Raw genomic sequence first — 22,782 nt, 5'->3', positions numbered from 1 at the left:
ATGGCAGCCAGCAGGAGGCTTGGAGACTTTTGCACCTTTAATGACTTGCAAATCAAAAGCATAAAAACCAAACTACATTTCTCAAACTGTTTTCCCATTCAGGCTTGGTAGTCTGCATCATTTTCTCCTACACCATTCCTGTTATTCTCGATACTAGAGTGTCTTTTCCGTGCATTTTTTAACATGGAGAGAAGGGGGTAGGGTGGGAGAAGGGATCTGTCCAATGATTTCAAAGCATATGTTTTTGATTCTAATAAGATTATGGATACCAAAGGAATAAAAATGGAAATCACTACTGCCAAGATATGAAAGAAAGTTTGCATAGTAAAATAATTTAAACCCTAACATTTGGACCCAATAAGGCTAACAGAACGTTTATTCCATATTTTTGGAAAGTATGCTTTTTCTGCACATTAAGTGGTACCAATAAAAAATAATGATTCTCACTCAGTTTATTTCTATAAATTATATTGTTTTATAGTTTTCCAGGGCACGGTTATGTGTCAGATTCTATGGCAAACACCTGGGTGTAAAATGCAATAAGCTTGTTACTTCCAGTGGGGGTTGCAGGGAGGAGAGCAACAACCCTCCATTCTCCCCAAAATGTACCTATTTCCAAGAAAACTGGATTGCAGCTCATCTGAAAATGGCCAAATTCTTTTTCACACTTTAAGAATTATCATTTGCATCTCTTCTTCACTTGCTAGTGATATAAAACTGAACACTTCAGGGACTTGGAATCAGACGCAGCAACAGCTTTAGACATGAACATGAGTTTGGTGGTTTTTGCCCAATGCCCATATCATGGTTTTGCCCTTTAATTTAGCACATGTCAATGTACACAGAATACCACACAGTACGTTTATGTGAATTTTTAAGAAGTTATGAATGTGACAAAAATTTCATAATTTTCAAAAGTTATGATGTTACAAAGACTAGCACTCAGAGATTGTGGATAGACTGCAGTTAGGAATGCCCTTACAGCATCAATTTGGCCCCTTTTATGTATGCACTATAATTACAGCTGGTTGGAAATGTTCCATCAAAACTTCTTTTTTTCTTTAGTGAAAAACAGTTTTCTGTGGGAAAATGTTACTTTTTCCAGAAATGCTTCAGCTTTCCATAGGGAAAATGTAAGCAAAATACATTCTTTTGGGTCAAGTCAACTGGATTCTAAATATTTCAGCTTGTCAAGCTTTCAGGTCAGCATGATATTAATGTCTATATGCCAGAACTGCTGTGGTACATCACAGAACTTGCAGCTTAGACCAGCTCCTCTGCCGCAGGACACATACAGTGCAGTGCCCTCTCTTGCTGACTTCCTCACCGTCCTGCAAGCCGCAACACAAGACCCCACACCGTGAAAGCAACAGGAGTCACCTGAAATGGAAACAAAATGTGAGATTCTTTTCATCGTACTTTAGCCAGCTAAAAATTAGTCATGGTGTCTAAGCAGGATGATTAAAATCTCTTGATTAAACAAATTAAATGCCTCCAGAAGACAACTTATCCTCTCCAAAGATAGATGATTAAGACAGGTAACACTGAAGGGGACTTAATCTCTGCCATCCTTCTCCACTGACTAATGATGTAGCACAGGTGCCTACCTTAGCCTAGACACCAACTTTGATGAAGGCACTGAGATGCTCCTACCCTTTGGACTGACATCCTTCCCAATTAGGTCTGCCTGTTCTGTCTCTTGAGGAAACGTGTGTCTGTCTTCAGTCTCAAAGCTAAAATGTAGAGGTAAATCATTGTACATGTGCCCTGACAATTTCATTGGATCTTCACATCAGCAAAGACTTCTGCCTAGGCCTGGAAGAGTGAATATCAAAATGAATCAATCATCAATCACATACCTTAGCAAAATTGAAACAACTATTTATCTGTAAAGTAAGATGCACTGTTAGAGGAAAATTACAATAATTTTGGTACATAAGGATAGCTCCTGTCAAAAAAAGTAATCCCTTGCAAGTTAGAAATTGCTTAACTAAAGGCAATAATACATGTCATGACACATGCATTTAGAGAAATAATTATTGCTGAACTGTGCTTGCTGCAGAAGTGTCCAAAGAGCAATCAAGAACAATGCACCTACATGGTAATCACTGCCCACACTCCATGGAGTAAATATCCTTTTCCCTGCAGAACTTAGTCTGACCTGGCAGGACGGAAAGAAGATAAGAGAAGGCAATACAACAATATCAGCTCATGATGGCATCTAGTGCCACATTAGAGCCATGCGTGAGAGGTGCTATTTGCTAAAAAGGAAGGCTATCCAGAGAGGAAAGGCACTGAGGAGAGAGAGGAGGAATATGAGAGGGACAAGCAGGGAGAGAAGAGGAAGTGGAAGGTGTATATGGCCAATTACACTGGAGAGAGGGAGAGTCCAAAGTGCATGCCTCAATAACTTTTGCATTTCTTGAATTTACAATACTCACTTTTGCAACCTTATAAAATGTTCATAATATTGTTTTAGAATACAGAATATAAACCATATGTGCCTGTGTCAAACTACATATAATATGCATGTCCTGGGTATTGTGTTTTGCAAATTTAGCAACAGTCTCACACACACGGCTCTCATTAGCATATGTGCAACCACAGTGAAGTTAATAGGATTAGAGCTTGTCAGGAATTTTTCAATTAAACTTTTTTTTTTTTTCATTGGAAAATACCACTTCATTGAAATGTAAACTGTGCATGAGAACCTAGCGGTTTGGGTGCAATTTGCTTTAGGAAAGGTTCCTGAGGTCCTGGAATTTTGATCAAAACCGGGAAAAATAAAAGCTCAGAGCAACATTGTAGCCAGAGTACAAGGCTGGACGTTGGAGAACCAAACATGAGTGCCCGCTGCATCGTTCACACAGCATCGATGAGATCCTGGGGTGAATTCTGTCATCCCAGTCTGAAGCTGACTCTATCAAATCCTGAGTAATCGCAAGACCATAACATCTTTCTATATTGGGGCAGTGTCTCCACTGAATAGATTTCATATATAAAAGTTGAAAGGCCTTTGCTTTGTCCTAGTAGGAAATAAAAAGCATTTCCAAATTCTAAAAGTTTGGAGGAAGTGGGAAACTTTTTCTCACCCTGCTCTGTGCAGACCTATCTGCAAAACATCTCAGAAAACCTCTCACCTTCATCATCATTGCTTTAACCAGCTATGTCTACTCTCAAGATTCAGCAAAGGCATGCTGCACTGAATGGACTCAAATAAACCCGTGAAAGGAAAATTCCAGATTAAAAGATATGATGCTACTGTTTATTGCCCAACCCCTTCAGAAATTTAAATATGTATTTTTCAATTTTCCCAGTAGTGCAGAGCACAGAATTGTGCCATATCCAGCTAAGCTTACACACACATTTTGACTATCTATTGCCTCTTTGCAGACGAGCCTGCTAGCTGTCCCACCATCTTCTTCTTGTTTTAATTTAGGCATTGTGGGGTTTTTTCCTCTCCCATGAATGCATTTCCTTTAGAAGAAAGGAAAAGCAGTTTGAAATCAACAAGGTTAAGGTTAGCTGAAATAACTCTTAAATTTTCTGCCGTGAAATGAAGGTGCTGTCAGAGTGCGGTATCCCTTTAAAGAACAGCAGATATGCTGGAAAGGAACCAAAGAAACTTCTATACTTCTGAGCAGCATCTTTAAAACAGCAGCACTAGAACAGAAGAAGAGCTCAGGGGAATGCAGAGAGCCACTTGCTCGCCAAAAGTAAAGCTAGCAATGCTCCACTTTGTTGAAGTTACCAGCAGTCGGTCATTGTTGGTTGAAAACTAAAATGTATACTTTTACATTCTTAGTGCACGTACACGGTGCCAGCTGGCTTTATGGCTTAGCTTTGCAACCTAGGGGGCTTACAGGATCTCAACATCTGCAGAATTATGCTTTGATTTCTGGCACCGTCATATCTCAAGGGAACAAAACCAAAGCAATCGCCAGCCAGAACTCACATTTTGACATGTTAAGCAAGGGGCTGTTCCTCAGAGTTTTTGCCATTTGGAGAAGAGCAGTAAGCTATATACTTGAAGGGGAGAGGACGAAGAAAGAGAAGCCGACAGACATCAATGTTACAGTATTTCTGCTACCAAGGAGAGTGGCTATTGGAACCAGCGTAAAGGAACAAATTATGAGAGGGATGGGAATGGAAGGAAATTGGCAGGTGTAGTGCTTATTTTTCAGTTGCACCGTGTTCATTAAAATCACTGAAAAATTAAAAAGGTGTAATTATCTAGTGTTGAGGCTGATGCTGAAAGACAAAGAAGATAAGATGAACTCCAGTGTGAGAGGAAATATTATAGACTATTATCTTTCATAAAGGTTTTTTTCAATATTTTTTTAATGCTAAAAACCTAGGATCTTGTTTAAAGATTTATGGCCATGCAAACAAAAATGTGGCAGTTTTATATTAAAAAAAAAAAACACAACACCACAACACATGAAGATTGTAGCAGATCAAGAAAAGGTGGGTACTGTACCTATGGGCTTCACAGCTTTTATTGGACAGTACAAACAAAACATCTGAAACATGTGGGTAGGAACTTAATTTTCTCCAAGTTCTTCCACACTCAGCACTTGAAGAATTGCTGCTCTGCAGCACTGGAATTACTGCCTGACACTCATCATGGCTGTTTGCTGATCCCAGGGATTTACAATAGGTCACTGGTGTTTAGTGATTGGTAACTCTTACCATCCTTTCTCACAAGAAACCAAACAGAAAACTTGAGCTGGAGCAGTTTGTCAGGATGAAGACTGCAGTGATTTCTTTCCTGGGCAACAGCATCGTTTCCATTCATATCAGCTCCGAAAGTCCTTTGGAAAATCATTTTCCCAGTACATCACTTTACCCACACCGATTTCTCTCTTTTTTCTTTGCTGTATCTTCAAGTCCTTCAATATATTTTGCCTGCCTACCACCTCCCCTTTCTTATGAATACCAAAAGAACAATCTTCCTTTCATTTTCCCTTGCTGTTGAGCCTGAGCATCCACATTGGCTGTTGCCAAAGAAGCACCTTATACTTTTGCATGTACTTCCCCTTCATGATCAAGAATTTTTTGTAAGCCACTAAAACAAGGAGATGATTAAAAAGGTTTAAAAATAAAAGGAGATGAGAGGGTGGTTAACTTTTGCATTGCCCTTCCTTGGCAAGAAGCATCCCTCAGGCTCTTCTCTTGAACTTTCCTCTGTCATAATTTCTACAGAAAAGTGGAAAACACGTAGATCAAACTTGAAGTGCTGATACTGTTGCAGACTAATAGTGTCTCACAGTTGCCTCGCCCTCCTCTGCTTTAAAATCTTTAATGTGTTTCACATACCAGCACTGTAAATTCACTGTCAGCATGGTCCTGCTGGGGCAGAGAGGGCCCTTCTGTCCCATATTTTTGTAGTACCTAATACGTGTTCTGTGCTACTCTAGGCTGACTACAATCTGTACCAATACAAAACAAATACAGTAATTATAGAAAGGCATTGTACTCAGATTAAATTTAGGGTCCACCAAGATGTTACAACAAGCTCAGGAAATCCCAGATCGCTGGAGGCTGGGTGGGAGGAGACAGAAGACAGAAATATCTCTGCATGACCTCCCCTGGCTTTGGATGTCTCCCTTGGCTTTTGTCAGAGTCAAGACAGAGCTGAGGGGACCTTTACTCTGATCCAGCATAGCCATTCTGACACACATAAGTCCTTTCCCTTCACTTGCCTGACGGACAGGAGTAAGCACTGAAATGGCCTTTTGGGGAAAGAAGAGGTAGATTTAGCACATTTAGTATGTGAGCTGTACATCTTTCCTGATCATCTCAAAGGCAAGCACAAGGCTTTGAGCTGTAGAAGGACTGAGGGTTGCTGGAGAATCTGAAATTATTTCCCTGACAGAGGGAAACTGCATGATAAAATGGCTGCAGTCATCTTGGATAAAATCCTGTTGTTTTCACAATGTATTCACACAAAAGAAATCCCGAAACTGAAAAATTCTGAAAGAAGCCCAATTCTACTCTACCCACAGCCAACAGCACTGAAAGAAGATTAAGGCCTTTTGTTAATAGGAATTGTTTCACCTACAAGTTCACAAAGACAGATGGTATCAGCAGTATTCTCTTCTCCACTATTTTACCTGTTTCATGGGTCTTAGAGGGAAAGTCAAATGTATACTCAGCAATATAGTGGAGGACACACTGAGCGCTTTCCCTGAAGTACTACAATTTGCTCCCTTCCACCAGAAAACATTATGTTTCTTCAAGAGTTGAAACCCTGGTTGACTTGGTCTCATATAAACCTAAAAAATCTTCTTTGGATTTAAGACAAAAATCAGAAATCTGTTGCACAGTCTAGGTTGCTGTAGCCATTTAATGTTTCAGTAACTAGTCCTCCCTAGTCCTCACAATCCACACAATGCTGAATGAAGTAGTAATCGGGGGGGGGGGGAGAAGAAATGAGAGAGAAAGAGATAAAAGAGAGAGCCTCAAAGTTTAGGGAATATAGGCTCCTCTAGACTGCAGGGAAATGAACCTGAAGGTGACATGTTCTTTTCTGAAATGTGCTCCCTTGCAGTCACTAAATGTAAAGGAATATTTTTAGCTTAGGCTTCCCAAAAAGTGTCAGCTTCCAGAAAGTCAGCCTTAGAACTAGTCAGGATCATAAGGCAGTTTTGCTCTCTCACGGGAAGATCTCTTTTTTGTATTTTTTTGTATTTCGGTTTGCCCCCTTCTCTCATCATCCCCAGCAGCCCCCTCTACAGGAGATATGGCTTCACTTTCCAGGAAGACAAGAGTTTAACATCCTTCAGACTCGGAAAAAGTACAAATCCCAGCCCACCTGCTTCCTCCCGGGGGGGGACTTCAAAGCAAGAGCAGAGACTGCAGTCCGCCGGGTGACCCTCCCGGAGGGGCTCTGACCAGGACACAGGATGGGAGCCAAGCGGGCGCTAACAAACAGGATGACCATGTGTAATCCTGTTGTGCACTTCTCTCCTCTTGTCCTCTCCAGCAGCAGCCCAAAATGCCGCACATTTAACAGCCAGCCTCTCCCCAGCAGTGGGCTGAATGGTGTTTCAAATAATACTCATCAGCCACATTCAGCCTGCAGGAAAAGACAAAAACAGCTGGAAATGGCTTTGTTGACTAGGTAGCCACATTGCAGAAGAAAAGGCTCATGGGATGGGATAGCGTATATTTGCCATCTGTGATTGACAGATCTTTAATTCCTGTTTCCTGACTGGCAGGACCATAAGGCAGACCATAAAGGGGGCTGCCAGGCAGGATGGAGAGCAGAGACAATCAACAAATCCTTTTGTTGTTTTCTTCCCCCATTTTATTTTTAACCTTACAGGATATTTCCCTTAAGATGACTTTAACTCGGGCTTTTTATTATTGCTCTGCAGGAGGAAAGGGCAGTATGGCCTCATAGTCCAGGCACTGCCTTACCCACTTGGACAGTGTTTGCAGGCTGCTTGTGGTCTGGTGGGCTGCACTTTTCTTATTAAACTGGAGACGTGTTAAAGTTAGCCGCCAGCACCTGCCTCAGTTTCTGTATCGGTAGAAGGGAGATTCAACCACTTTCCTATTTCCTTTGCCACTGTGTGTAAATATCCCAAAGAACTCTGAAAGTCTAGTTTGGCAAACCATTACTAGAACTAAAAGAAGAGATAATAGCTTTAGAAAGATTATTATGCTGTGAATCTGAATCCTGGGGACACTAAGTAAATTATAGAAATCATAGAACAATTGATAAAATAAGAAAGAAAAAAGGAAAAAAAAAGAAAAAAGAAAAAAACCCACCAGCTTTCTCTCATGAAACTAGAATGACAGTTCACAATATCACAATAGTATGAAATCAATCAGACTATACCACTGTTGCATTTGCACTAGGAATGCACTTTTGGAGTCTCTTTACCATCCCCACTTATGGCACTTTTGTTACATATTTTGTTATATATTTTGTCTGAAATCAGAAGTGACTTTAAGCACCCATTATAACAACCTGACAAGCTGACCAAACTCCTGTCACAGGAGTGACCTCCATCTCCCCTTTGCATGACTGCTCAGGTAGCAGAAGGGTAAACTGATGACTCACTGAAGCCACAGTACCAGTTCATATTTAACTGCAAGTGTATGAGCTACTGATTCAGCATAAAGGGCCTCATATATAAAGAAAAAGAAAACAATGTTCAAAAGAAAAGATGTCTGACACGGTAAGATATTTGAGGAAATTAACTTGACCCCTACATAACATCCAATAGTAGCACATCTGTAAAAAATAAACAATCCCTACTGCCTACAGGTGGCATATTAAATAAGTAAATATGAACACAGCAGCAAAAAAAGTGAAACCTAACCATCACTCCAGTGTGACCTTGAGTGATCCCCTTTTCCATAGAGGCATAGAAGTCTGTTCAGAATCAGAATACTTAATTCAGTACTTTTCTTTCAAAATTTTTAAGATAAATTAGAAGTTATCCTTATATTCATTTTACAGACTGGTGGGGAAATGAATGAAAGCTGCTTGCTCAGAGTCTCTCATACTGGTTACAGAGCTGGAATAGAAAATAAATCTTCCATTTGTCACAATTAGCTTGGGGACTAGAAGTATCATTGTGTTTATTATCAACTGTACAATGAAAAAGAATTAATGTTGTTATTGAAAAGAAATAGTTAATGTCAAACATTTTCTCACAGTATGAAAGTGAAGGAGTTTTTAGGGTAATATTTAATGAACACAGTTATTGACACATTTCAAAATGCTTTCTATGAGCAATAGACATTTCAAATTAAGTTACTTCATTTCAAATTGATGTCATATTAGGCTACCGTAATTCCTGTGGATAAAATTACTGTGCATAAAAACATTTGTTTGAAAATTAATAATACTGATACTTTGAATTTCCAGCATTTTATTTTTCTTCTTTTTTTAGATTTATGTCAACAATGACAAAGAATAGGTATAGCTCATCATGACTTAATGTAGCTGTATTGCAATGCTTAATTTAGGCAATGTTCTAACCTGCACCAATTAAATGAGATTTGGGATTGTGCACTCACCCAGTGAATCAGAGCAGGGAATGAATCTCACCAAAAAAATCACAATAATTATCCAGCCAGATTAATTTCTGTAGCTGGTTCACCCTGCAAGTGAGACAGTTGTACCCACAGTGTCCTGAAACTGCCTGCTGCTATAAGGGCCTGGCTAAAACTTAGATCATTCAGTCGTAGAATCATAGAATGGTTTGCGTTGGAAGGGACCTCAGAGATCATCTAGTTCCAATCCCCACTGAGGAGTCCCAAGACAGAGAGAAAGGACCACTTGCATTAAGTACACTTACAGTCCAACATGGTTTCCATGCTAGCAAACAAACCTGGCAAAGCAACAAAGCAACTGCTTCTGAATGAGAGCTAGTCTATATCCTTGCCCGGGTTTTTTATTTTTCTTTTTTTCTTTTTCTTCTCTTCCTTTCTTTTTTGAAACACCAGGAGTAAGAAGGATCTTGCTACTTTAAGGAAAAAAAAAAATTATACTTCAAATGTCAGACCATGCAAAGCTTTGGGTTCACCAGAGACTTTAAAAAGTTGGAACTGAAAGGACAGCCATGTGAGGAAAACTACAGCTGGTTATAAATCTCTTTGAAGCTATCTAGTTAAGAATGGGGAATGCCACCATTTTGAATCTAACCTTTTTATGTCTGTGCTGACAAAATGTCATTATGTTTCTTGTCTGAGGTGGTACTTAATGTCAAAGGCAGGAAACATGTTACTAATTATGTCTTTAACATCCAAAAGAAGAGGAGAGGAAGGAGAAACCTTTACAACCCTCTTGGTATTGAACAGCACGTGTCTGCCCTCAGAGTTTGCAGCTTTTAGTTTTATCCCTTGAAGTCATCGTTCATAATTATTTACAAGTATGAGTGTCAAACATAGCAAGGGACAGTGCTTGCCACAAAGAACTCAATGAAGTAAAAGATTAAGAAAATACATAAAAGGAGGAGGAACAAGATCACACTACCTCCATTTTATAGTAGGAGCACCCAGAGATTAGTTGGCTTACTTGAAGCCAGAAATTCCTACCAGGGGCTGAGGGCTGGTGCATTGAAGTGTGGTGGTGGTGCCTGTGTCCGCAGCACCACTTGTCTTTGTCGTCCTGCCACATTTCAATCACCCTCCAGCCTTGTCATTAAGACAATGCTCTTAGGTACGAGACAAAATACCCATTACCAGCCTTTCCCAGTAGCAGCTGTTTAAAAATACAACCCATGAAACCTGAGCAGTCTTATTCTGCAGCAGAAATGAACATCCGTTTGCTAAAAAGAAATTCAGCCAGAAGAGGGAAGATAAGTGAGTGTGAACAGCACTGCAGGCACAGAGCACACTGCAATAATATGTACATTTGGTCGCATTTGTAGACAAAGATTCTTTTATCTGATTTTATTTTCTCACATGCAGGTGAAAGGGCATCACTTTTATGAACCCCTAAGTTCATAACTAAGCTCAGATCCTAACTTCAGTGAATGGGACTTTAAACAAGTTTTAGGCTAGCTGGGAGGAATCTCAGATCCTCTTTCCAAAGAGATGTTCAAAAAGATTCTTCCTCTCTCCTGCCTTCCTCCAGGTGGAATAGATCGGTATTTCTGTCATTGCCATGTTACTGAAAAGAAAATTGAGGTCTATGTGCCTAGCTCAGGGGCATATTTCATTCAGGTTCATAACTCCTGCAGAGTTTACTAAGCATTAGATACTGAAATATGTTTGAAGATTAGATGTGAAAAAGCCAGACTTTCGGATCTTTATGTTCTACTTAATTTCCCCAGTAACATGTGACTGGTTTTAAGAAGCACTGCATGTCCACTGCCATGCCAGCTTGAAGTTACAAGTATTCAGAAAAAAATTGTATTCCTTTTAAATACTACTTGTAAGACTTCATCTGTGCAGAAATTTCAGCCTAAGCAGTATGCTTAGTGCCCGCTGGCTTCCATATGGGCTGGAATAGAAAAATCCTGGCAAGGGGATCTTGCATGTGCCTCTTAGGCCAAAATGTCCATCTTCAAATTCCTTGTGCCCTGCAGGGAGGATTCTATCTCTAAATTATGGGGTTAAATTTCAAAGGCACCTGGATCTTTTCATTGCTTATAGAGGGAATTTTGACATTTTGAAACTCATTAACTAAGTACTTAAAATTTCATTGCAAGTTAAATCTTTAAGCTATGCAACTAGACTTCTTCCAAAAATTGATCAAATAATGAAGTTTAGGGACAGATGAGATCTATATATCATCTAAACTGACCTTGTGTTTGTCACAGGTCATTAAATTTCACCATCTTACCCTCTCTGTGATAAATTAAGCAAGCTTATAAAGAAGATAAAAAATAATATATTAAAAAAAAAAAAGTTAAAAAAAAAAAGAAAACCTGGAAGTAATCATGCCAAAGGATAGAGCTGACTTAAGTTCCTGGCCCAAGTGTTGAAAATGTGAAGTATATTTCGAAACATTTCAACCATCTCTGCCATTGGCTGTAGCACATGCCTTACTTGGACAAGACATCTGGGATGCCTTCTGTCCCTCAAATCATCCTTCTGGATATATTCCTGTGCTTTTGATCCTGGCACATGCACCATTACACAGAGAGCTTGCCAGGACACAATGCACAACAGGACAACTTTCCTCCTATCATCAACCAGGGAACTACTAGTCCTTCTTTAAAAGATCTTCCACACATGGAGAGGTCTCCCTTCCGAGAAAAAAAAAAAAAAAAAAATTGACACAGTGGTTGCCATAAAATAAAAGAGAAATGACTAAGATTTCCTACTTGAGGACTGGGATAGTCTGTGCAGCCATGGATGTATCTTCATACTACTTGGGTGGTTGTTTAAGATGGTGGGTTTACCTCAGACCTACAGAACTTGCATGTCTACGAGATAATGTCCAAACAGAAATTGGCATCTTAGTGCCCATACAGTCAAGAGGGCTTGAGGAAGAATGTCTCAGATCTTTACTTCCAATACAGCTTTATGTCTCCAAATCAAAAATTCTTCACAGAAATGAGGAGAGTGCTTCTGAAAACGTCCCCCTAACTTAAAAGTTGGCAAGGTTCACACCTTACTTACAAGATACTAAATAGTTTTAGGGAATATTTTTGAGCATTTTTATTTTTATAGGAAAAAATTCCCAAAACTTATTTTTGTGGTTAACAAAACTGTTCATCTTCCAGAACAGTAGCCCAGCATCTTCCCAGAGCTTGATACAACTCACACTGTTTCCAAAGATAAAAAAGACAAAGCAGAATTTCCTAACATACACCTACACGGGTCTTGAAGATCCTCTCCAAAGTTTTTGGGAACAGCCTGTGTAGAAACAAAGAGAAAAAAATCCGTTTATGCATTTGCACATAGCATTATTAAGAAGAAGGTGCTTGTGTAGAACAGTACACTCGAAGTGATTTTTGTTTTTAATAATGAAGCAATAATTTTATAAAAACTGCAGTTGTTACATTTTTGCAAGACTACTTAGTGACACTGACATTTCTTTAACCTCCATAATCTCCACACAAAACCACAGTCTTTGCATGTCATACTGCCCCAGTGTTATGTGATCATGTAATGAAAGACCCCATCATAAAATATAATATGCACAATGGGAACAGAATTAAAGTTGCCAAGGGAGTCTTAATTCTGAATTTCCTGACTCTTGTGGGTTTAAATCTCATACTTAACATTGTATTAACATATTTTTAATTGAGCAAGAGGGGAAAGAAAAGCACATATTAAAACCCTTTATCAGTTAAAGATGAGGATTACCCAACAAACATGTTTTCTCTCTCCATTTTTCATTCCAAAATTTCTCTGTAAACTAACTGTTATTGCCTCTTTGCAAGGAGTTATCTTAATTTTAAGACCTGTGACGTGACACAATTCATCTTTATTTTTAATCTGTTTCATCTTGCAATCTCTGAATTTGTAGGACTAGATCTATTCCATAGAAAGCACTCCCTAGCTCCTGTTAGCTGGAAAGAGTAGGACTTGTCCTGTTATGATTTAGACAGTAATATTAAATGTTTTTAAGTAAATAAAAGGAGTGGGAGAAGTAAGTTATTCTGGAACAGCATCTAATTGGAGTTGGTGTAACTGTCTAGTAAGGATTTAATTTGTTCAGTTCATTTAACTTCTATAAGATTCAAGAACAGAAAGAAATCAATTCTTTCTTTTTTCCTATTCTTATTCTTTTTCTTTTATAACAATGAATTTTTACCAGAAGACTTCAGGTTTTATAAGACTTTAAATCTTATATAACATTTTAAGCCACAACAGAGAATTTGGTCATATTTTTATTATTTTTTCACATCATTGTCTTTTACTTACCCTATGGAAAAATCAAACATTTGATGTTGACTATTGTATAAAAATCTTTTGACGTGTCTCTGAAAATATGGCAAGTTTGTTGTCTTTGGAGAAAAGTCTATTTAATTGCCTGGTGTAAAAACTTTTTACAAACAGAAATTCTCAGTATATGCCTCATTTAAAATTAATTTAAGTCAGCAGGAGATTTTCTGTTAATCTTATTTTTCTCTTTTTTTTCTTCTGATGAATTCTTTTTTTCTTTACTTTTTTTCCCTGTTGATCTTTATCTGTTCTAAGAATTGGACTATTTATTGCAGCTATTGAATAATGTTCTGTGAGAGGCACTCCTTTAAAAGGACAAAACCTCCCCTACCACCAAAGAAAACCCAGAGCAAAATAACAGAAATTCTGAATTTTATGATTTACTTACAGTGGTTTTGTCTATCTCCATAAAAAAACCACTGGAGGTGAATTTTGTGAGAGACAGCTCTCTGAACAAGGAATTCATGATGAGCTCATCAAAAGGCCCACTTGATAAGAGCAGCATTATGCATCTAGTCTCCAAAAGGAAACCAGGGTTATTTTGGTGCTAGAAATCAGTGTGTCATCTAACACAGCCAAGTGTCCTCTGAGGACCCCACTGGGAAATCAATAGAGTTTTATGAGGTTAGCTGCAGCTTTTGTGTAAACACCATAACATTTTATGATGGGAAACATAGTCTTTTGCTTTTTATGTAAAAGTGGCATTGATTAGGGTTTTTTATGTCTTGTGTGGCTGAATTGTTGGGGGCTGTTCGAAATGTATAAGCTGCAGTTTGAAAGTCTTGCTGTCCAACAGCAGACAATGTTTTATTTAAATATCTTTTTGTCCATTAAACTACACAGAGATTTGAGGACCTTTAAACCACTGAGGTAATGAGATAAATTTTGTTTTCTGCAAATAAATTTTTAGATAATTTGCAATATGAAAATTATTCATTTCACATTCATTTTTATTATGTTCCAAACATGTATCAGGTAAAAGACCAGCTGGTGTGGTTTCCAGATGATATTATGGCCAATGCTTGGGTTTTAATCTGGGATTTTTCCTCCCTCAAGGTTCAGGACAAGTTTCTCTTTTCTGATGTTTACTTTTTGTGGGAGAGTTTCATTCATACTGCCCATTAAATCACAACATGTACATTAGAGGTGACTCCAGTCTTCCCTTTAAGCGGGTGTGGTGTTTGGGTGAGGAATTAGGCTGCGTTTCAAATGCTTTGCAGAAACTATATATGTGTGTGTGTGTTGGCCTGAGATCTAATGGAAGTTGAATTACCCCTCACCAATCTCCCTGGTTGCAACAAGAGGCCTTGCTGACTACCTTTGGGAATCTCAGTCCCCCTTGTCTCCTTTAGGACAACTCGTAGGAAGGGGGATATGACACGGTCCCATCTCAAACTCTTCCACCCTTTGGCTTCTCTCCCAGAACTCGGGTGGGAGGACAGAAGATGCCCAGCTTTTGTGGGGAAAAGCTGCTTGTCGAGTACCTGAAATTATGACTACTTTTGCATGATTTTTCCAAGATTTTCTGAGACATCTGGAGACTTCTAAGCTAAAGGCTCATGGCTATTTCTTTCCATATAGTCAATAAAATTTATATGTGATTCCCAGTGTTGATAAGGCAAAATGTTGTATTTAAAACCAGATACATTTTAAATGGAAGAAAAATCAACTATGAAAACATCAGATTCTGTGGAAAATTTCACAACCCCTCCAGGAAATGTTTGTGACCTAGGTTGTGGTTACAGCTATACTTCATCTGGGAAAAAATATTTCCAAAAAAACACCGGTGTTCATACAGTATGAAATAAAACTCACTAAACATCCTTGCCCATCCAGTCCAAACTAAAGCTACTCCTGGCAGACAGCAGCAGTTCAGAGAAGTAAAATTTTATGGACTGTAAATAAAATCAGTGAAACATTCCTAATGTAAAGGTTATATATTTCTCCCCACTAGCCATTTATTAAAGGTAGGATGGTCAAGATCTGTGTGCAACCATTTCACTCTGCATCAAAGTGGCTTTTTAATTATACTTCAGCAAACTGAGTAAAAACATATCTGCAGATCTCCTGAGGACTTTTTTTTTTCCTTTAAGAACAGTTTCAGGATCTCTTTTTTTCCCCAAGTTTTAGCTGATTATTTAGTTAAAAAATTAGAAACTGAGCCTTTTATTTATCCACGGCCCAGAATTTGCAGCTGCGGGACAAGCAAGCTTCCTCGCACCGCCCTCGGGGCGACCTCGGCTCTGACCTGCACGGACCACCCTTACCGGAGGTGAGAGGCAAGCCAGGTCCCGCTCCTGCTCTGCCTGGGTCTCCCCTGGGCAGAAACTGGTGTTTTACGAGATGATCGCACATCGGTGAGAGACAAAGCTGAGGCCGCCGTGTAAATTCTGACTCTGGCCGCAAAGGTGGAAAACCAGCACTTTATCACCAAGCCACCCAAGTCCTTGAGACGATTTCTGATTATTTAAGAACAAACATAAAAATCTACGGGCCAAATTCTTCCCCAGGTCTCAGCCCAGCAGGCTCACTGCCTCGGCTTGCCTCCTCTCAAAGGAGTTGCAAAGAGTGAGAGCCAGCGGAGAATCTGATCGACTTTATTTCTTTTAATTTACCCCACAGAGTTCTCATTTGCCCAGGAGATCAATTTCTTTTTTACTTTAAAAAATCCACTTACCTGTCAAATGTTCCCCCCAGTTATATCACAGAACTGAAATAACATTTTAAAAAACCCAGGGTAAGATCCCGTGCTGTTGAAAAATTTAGACCTTTTAGAAGCTGGTTAATTTTTAGGATCTTAGAAAAACCATACACGGTTGCTTTAAATAGCAATGAAAGGCTGATTCAAGCCATTAAATTTTATGTTGTGTGTAATGTTGTAATTGATGTCAAGCCTTTCCCATATTCTTCACACTGACATTGGGCAGTCTCCTAAATGCTAAGAGTGCAGTTGCAAGAGTCCAGGCCAAGTACCAAGAAATGGGTGGCAGAAATGGGAATTTATAGCTAAGAACAGAAAGGTTCAAATGTGAAATAATTAACCATGAGCCAAATTTTGCCAGTTTTTTTCCCATCCATTTATTTTGGGGGATAATTGGGTGCATTAAGTATTTTGCTGCAAACCGTTTCTTCTGTGTATGCATATAAAACTTTATTACCCTTGTAAAAAGCATGCTGTGAATTCTGATGCTTCTGTGTTTTTGGGAGCGTATAATTATTCTCTTTGCAGGAAAACACTTTTACCTACACCCTAAACTGAACAAACTGGCTTGCAAAGCATCAGCTGCTTGAAAGCAGTGTGCTCAGCTTCAAGCATCACTGAGGAAAAAATGCAAATTCAGCTCAGAGTTGAATAAGTCTTCTCTCCATACAGGAGATTTTAGTGCAGTTCTTTGCCCCACCTTTGCTGTTTTCCTGATAATCCTTAAGCAGCTTAAGAAAACTTGTAATGATTTAAGGCCTTAATCCTGGTAACGCTAAAATGAGCTGAGTAACCTCATTCATGCAGAAGCAATGCCAGAGGTCAACAAGAGCAGTCCGTGTATAAAGATACAGAGATGCCACTATCAAATGAGGAGAAAAAGCAAGGGGACTAAGAAAAAGAGAAATTTCCCTTTGCTACACTGTGTTTCTGTAGGGTTTCTCACACTAATAAATTAAACAGAAACCACCCCTCAGCACAGGTCACACATTAAGTCAGGCCAGGGACCTTCCCCAGCAGGCAGTTTGCATGAAGCTACCTTCTTTTGAAGAATGAGGAGGTTTGCTAGCATAGACATGTGCAGATCTCAGAGCTGGTCCTGGAATGGCACAGGTTGCTACTTCAGGTGTACTCAAGCCTGCTGTCCTGGTCATTGCATCCAAGAGATGCAACAATACAGGCCCCAGCTTCTCCACAGTTCAGACAGTCCTACCACCCAAAGCTGGCTCGTGTAGGGCTATCTGAATAGCTTCGGCTGCTTTCCTGAGCACAGCTCCAGTGGCCAACAGCTGTTTTGGGGCTGGTGCCCAGATATATGCCCAGGGGTCCTTGAGCATTTGGAGATAGACTTTTTTTAAGCTGGATTGCTTAAACTGACACTAACTGAAACCAAGCATCCAACTGCTTTCACAGCCATACCCATAAGGAACATCTAACTGGGCAGGTTTAGGAATTTTTCTTTCTTTTTTGTGTTCCTCCCTGGTGCAACTGTTTTCTAGCACAAAAGTAAAATGTGACCACAAATTTTCTCAGGGCAAAGCAATCACCCACAGGGATTAAAGACTGTCACCGCTGTCACCTCTCCTCCCTTGAGCACATGTTGTAGTTCTTCACTCTGTCTTCTCTTACTTTTCATGTACATTTAAATGGAAAAGACCAAAACCAGAGCACTCAACTCGACAGATTTAATTCTATAATTTTGGAAGAGGATGCAAAACAGAACAAACCACACGCAACAGATGTTAGTCACGTCATTTAATACATGACTAGAAGATGTGCAGTTACTATAGTGATAGTAAGCATTGATAAGACAAATTTTTTAAAAAATGCAATACAGCTTTGAATTGGCCCTTATAAATGACTCCAGTTGTTTTATGACATTTACCTCAGCCGGTGAGGCTAAACAGTAGTCACTGCTATGTGAGATATATATATATATAGCAGTGGAAAAAAAAGGACGAATAGACTTGAATAAATGTAGGAATGGTCTTTGTGCAACTAGACCACTGGTGTGAGGTGCTAAAAAGTGAGTGGATAGTGGGGACTCAGATCTTGAACTGGAGGTGTTCTCTGGTTGTTCTCATGGTCTTCCCTCCCCCCTGAGCAGGTCAAGTTGCTTTCCCAGATTTAGTCCCTTTACCGACAGCAAGCTGAGAAGAGAAACCATCCATGGTATGACAAGGTAGTGGGAAGGAGAAAGAGGACAATCTTTCAGTGATTATGGTGTACATGTGGCCCAAAGTCTATCTGCCAAGGTGATGAAACATTTCCTTTAATGGCCTATACCTCTAGAAATAGTTATGAACATGCCCTCAGAGGGAAAAAAAAGCACTTCAGATGCAAAGCCAGAAGCTTGTTTTGATAGTTATTCCTGTGCAGAGATCCCATCTTTCACCATAAGTCAAGAACCTTTGCTGGAGACAAGATTCATCTCACTCATCATCAGCCACCTAAAACATAGGCCTGTCCTCCCACCTGGCAGCCTCAATTCCCTTTACAGCCCGTGGCACATCCAGAAGGCCAGTGGCACGGTTTGTCCTATCCCAGGACAAGTCAGACAAGTTGTATCATCCTCTGGATATATGTCAGCTCCTGTCCTGGAAATTAGAATCTGATCATTGCTGACATACCAGACTACTGTGCAGCATCATGGTTTTTTGTTTGGTTGGTGGTTTTTTTTTTAGCACACAATGTACAGACTCCATCCTCCAAATCCTTGCGAACAAGAAAAATCTTCCCGTTGAGGCCAAGGGAGCTATTTTGAGATATGTGGATAACTCACAGAATGGGGCCCAGGATCTGTACAAGGAGGCCACACTCCATCTTCTGCCTTAGGCACACAAATCTGTCAGTTTTAAATCGATCTGTACCACGACTTTTAACCTTGGCACTAAAATTTGAGTTCCAGGCACTCCTGCCCACTGCTTGGAGGCACCAAAGAGAGGCTAATTATTTCTCACCCTGTTACTTGCCAGATCTCATCTCGCTGCAAGAACTGCAGCTTGTGTTTCCTGGAATAGATTCCTCTCTTTTTCTTTTTATGCCAAAATAATTCATTTCTGATTCCATAATGCCTTTTGAGATTTAATAAATATCTATAGGCAGAAAAGGGCAGCTGCTTCTTGCATAGCACTAAAATCTTAAAATGTTGAAACCAGCAGGACGGTCACCTCTTCAGATCTTTAATTTCACCCTAAGCAGATCTGATTTGTTGGAGGAAGTAACAGTTTACACATTGCAAAAATAAATGGTGCAGCAGGCGTTCATACACAGTAGGAGGTGTGAAAAATGGGGGGAGAAGGGGGAAGGGAGACTGATGGAAACAATCAACTAATGCAGAATGAAAACCTTTTTCTCTCTCCAAGTGGAACTAATAGGAACATCAAATATGTTAAACTAAAACAGAAACATGAATGACGAAATTGTTTTCCACTTTTTTTTTTTAAGAACCCTTTTTTCCAAGAGTGGTCACACATACTTGTGGAGGGAAAAAAACAAAGGCTTGACTCTAAGCACAAACAAACAGATTAAAGTGCCTGATTTTGAAAAACTATTTTTTTCATCTACATATTACATGTGTCAACTTAGAGCAAGTAGACTCAGTGGTGGCTGTGGATGGTCCACACTCAGGGGATATTCGCACAGGTGCTGGAAGCCAATCAATATCACAGCGATAATCAGTAGAGTAGGACTCAGTGGATCAGTAATTGTGAACATCCCCCAGGCCTTCAGGAGACAGTTAGCAATTTCCAGTGGCTACAGTGGGTATGTTTTATGTTTCATTCTGTTGTAGGTGATGCTGGAAGAAAACAAGAGCAACATCTGGTCCTGCCAAGCATCTGGCCAAGGGAATGGGCATAAAAATGCCAGTTTACTTTCATCTAGTACTGCCCATAAATACTGTTGTCAGACCAAAACCAAGTGGTGGCTCCGTATAGTCATCTGCCATTAAACTCAATATTTCAAAGGGTTTTTTTCTTTATCAGAAAAGCCGTTAGATGTCAGAAATCATTTCATCAGTAGCACCATTTGGAAGCAATGAGTTTCCCAATGGAGCAAGGGCAAATTCTTGAAGGAAGCATCTTTGTCTCAGAGGCTGAAACAGTAATATAAAGAAAACAGTGAGTATCATACTAGCCGAGTGTCATTTTAAAAACACCCAAATTAATGTTAATGTCAGAGAGTTAAATTATAGATATTTATTCATGATGTAATAGAAATGCCCTATAGACTAAAAGAAAAACAGAACCAATTTTTTCAGAAAATGTCACAAAGAACAAAATTCTATCCCTGCTGATTAATGCAGTTGAATGCCTTATTCTAGCAATCATCATGCTCACTATGAAACATTCATCCTTCTAGAGATTAGGTGACAAAACAGCTTCACTGGGCTCAGTCCTATAACACTCTCCAGGGCTCTTCCCTAAGCCTGCTGTTAGCCCGGACCCTGTTTGGGGGGTTCTCCAGTTCTACCCGGCTCTTGGAGCTCTCACACTTTGGACATCCACATTTTAGCTCTTAGAGCTGAAGAACACAAAAGGAAAGGGAGGCTGGTGACATAACCACTATCACCTCTGCTTGGCATTGCCAGCACCATTGTCTAAAAGCACCCCCAATATAGCCTGACAGTGCCTCCATGTGCATCACCAGACATTGCAGCTCCTCAGCACCTGGTGCTGTGCTTCCTCTGAAACTCCCATCACTGTTACAGAAATAATGATTGCATCCGTGTACTGGTACATGATAATGATCCCAGGCACTGGAACTTGGTTGTCTGTACAATTACTTTGTTTGAAAGATTCTTGAAAACAATTCCCAGGCACCACGAACATTTAGCACAGTATAGGGACTATTGCCAATAGGGAATTTGCATGCAACATCCCTGCTTTGGAAGATGAGAGTTTAATTGTATGAACATGGCCAAACTGGGTCACTTAACCTCAGAGACATATAATAGGCCCTAGAACTGCTTACTGATGCAGATGTAGACAATGGACCACACTTTGTATGAATCTGGACTACCTGGACCAGTTCACACATGGTGAAGAACTGCCCCAATGCCAGCAAGCATCGCTATTCTGGCCAGCCATTATTCATTTTCTTTGTTCCAAAGAACACCTAAGATGGTATTGAACCAGTTTGCTTTAGCAGTACCTGTTCTAAATAAGATAAAAAGGCTGGTGATGGACCTGACATGACTAAATCTGGAACCAGAAACACAAGGCAATGAAGTACAGACATTTGATCCAACCAGACCCAAAGCAGGTCAAAGAAGGAGAGTGGTGATTCTACCCATATATTAAATCTCAATAAACAGAATGAAAACTTTTTAGACATACAAGGCTACTTCTTCTTCACATATTAACTGATGCAGCTGTCATACCAGTTTGGAAAACTAGCAGAGTGCATTCCAAGTATCCTCCTGCTTGTGAGCTGAACCATTGCAAGACACATGTAAATATAGGATTCAAATAAAATAACTTTCTTAAATCAGAGCTCCTATGTATATTTTGGAAACAAAGTATGAAGAAGTCAGAAAATTCCCTGAAACAAAGACTGCGTTGGCTAGCTAGCCATTATTACCATAAATGATCACCTCTGTGTGTTTTCTACTGCTAGCTATGCAAAAAGTAAATAGTTCATGGAAATGAAACTAAACTCATAAATTAGTGTAGTTGCAGTTAAAATTCTAACAAATTCCAAGATGATTGGAAGCTTTTGGGGAAAATAGTTCCTTAATTCTGGAAAAAAAAAAAAATCTTCTTGGAGACATTTTAATACTGCTTTTTTTTTTTACAGCAAAGCAAAGCTAAATAGAACTCTGGTTGAAATACCAGTTTATATTTGGCACAGCTTATTCTTGGTACCTACCCATTATACTGATCTGGTTACTTAAGTTTTTCTTGTGAACTCCTTAAGTGTAAACAAACTGTGTTAGTGTCCTTTAGCTATGGGCTTCAAAAGACCTACAACTACAAATTTTATTGCTCAGCATTACAATATGATGGTATCTCAAGAGAAGGTGACAGTGAGTTAACAGATAGGTCCCCAAGGGCAACTGGCCCAGACCTACAGACTCCCTTCTCCAAACAGAGAAACAGGCACAATTAGCAACTTTCAAAATGATAAATCTCCTTCCTTCATTCACCAAGCCTAACGTGGTTGAGTGGACTGTCTTTCATTCACATTTTGGTACTAATTAACTCATAACATTTGGCTTTGTCTCATAAGAATCCCTACCTAGCTCTTTAGATGCCATCTCACATGAGAGAAAGTCACACAAACAATGTCAGAAAAATCAATTAAAAAAGGAATAACTTTGCAACTGTCCTTTGGTAAGCCGTTATGAGGCACAGTGTATTGATTTCAGGTACATGTTTATTTTAGGTTTTTCTAATGTGGTCATCAGCTCAGAATAGCAGTACCAGCAGTAGCAAGATACAAACAATTGCCAGAAGTCTTAGAGGTGCATATAGCTGTATTTCTAACACTCCCATCACTTCAATATCTGACCACTATAAAAGACATTATTAGGAAACACAGCACAGTAATATAAATTACTAGTTGCTTGGGGTTTTTTAATAAAAGTGGGATTTATTTTATTTTCAAAAATATATGTAAAATGAGATGTGGACATTTGGACCTAGATCTCTTTAGGATCTAGGTGGGAGTCAGCTTTTATGTCGGGCTAACATTTGTGTTTCAGAAATTAATAA

The 22,782-nt window shown here is 39.4% G+C and overlaps 1 long non-coding RNA gene across 2 annotated transcripts in view; it reads right to left on the bottom strand.

The window, feature by feature from the left end:
* Positions 1-490: 490 nt before the first annotated feature.
* LOC142601432 (uncharacterized) overlaps positions 491-22,782 on the bottom strand; it is a 64,925-nt gene continuing 42,633 nt past the window's right edge. For both annotated transcript variants that reach the window (XR_012834988.1, XR_012834987.1), the window contains exons 2-3: positions 1,654-1,815; positions 491-1,380 (exon numbers count right to left, since the gene is read on the bottom strand). This is a non-coding gene — a long non-coding RNA (uncharacterized LOC142601432). The remainder of the gene's footprint in view (positions 1,381-1,653; positions 1,816-22,782) is intronic.

Source organism: Balearica regulorum, chromosome 3 (genome assembly GCF_011004875.1).
Source record: "Balearica regulorum gibbericeps isolate bBalReg1 chromosome 3, bBalReg1.pri, whole genome shotgun sequence".
Classification (NCBI taxonomy): domain Eukaryota; kingdom Metazoa; phylum Chordata; class Aves; order Gruiformes; family Gruidae; genus Balearica; species Balearica regulorum.
This window is presented reverse-complemented; position numbering and strand designations above follow the sequence as displayed.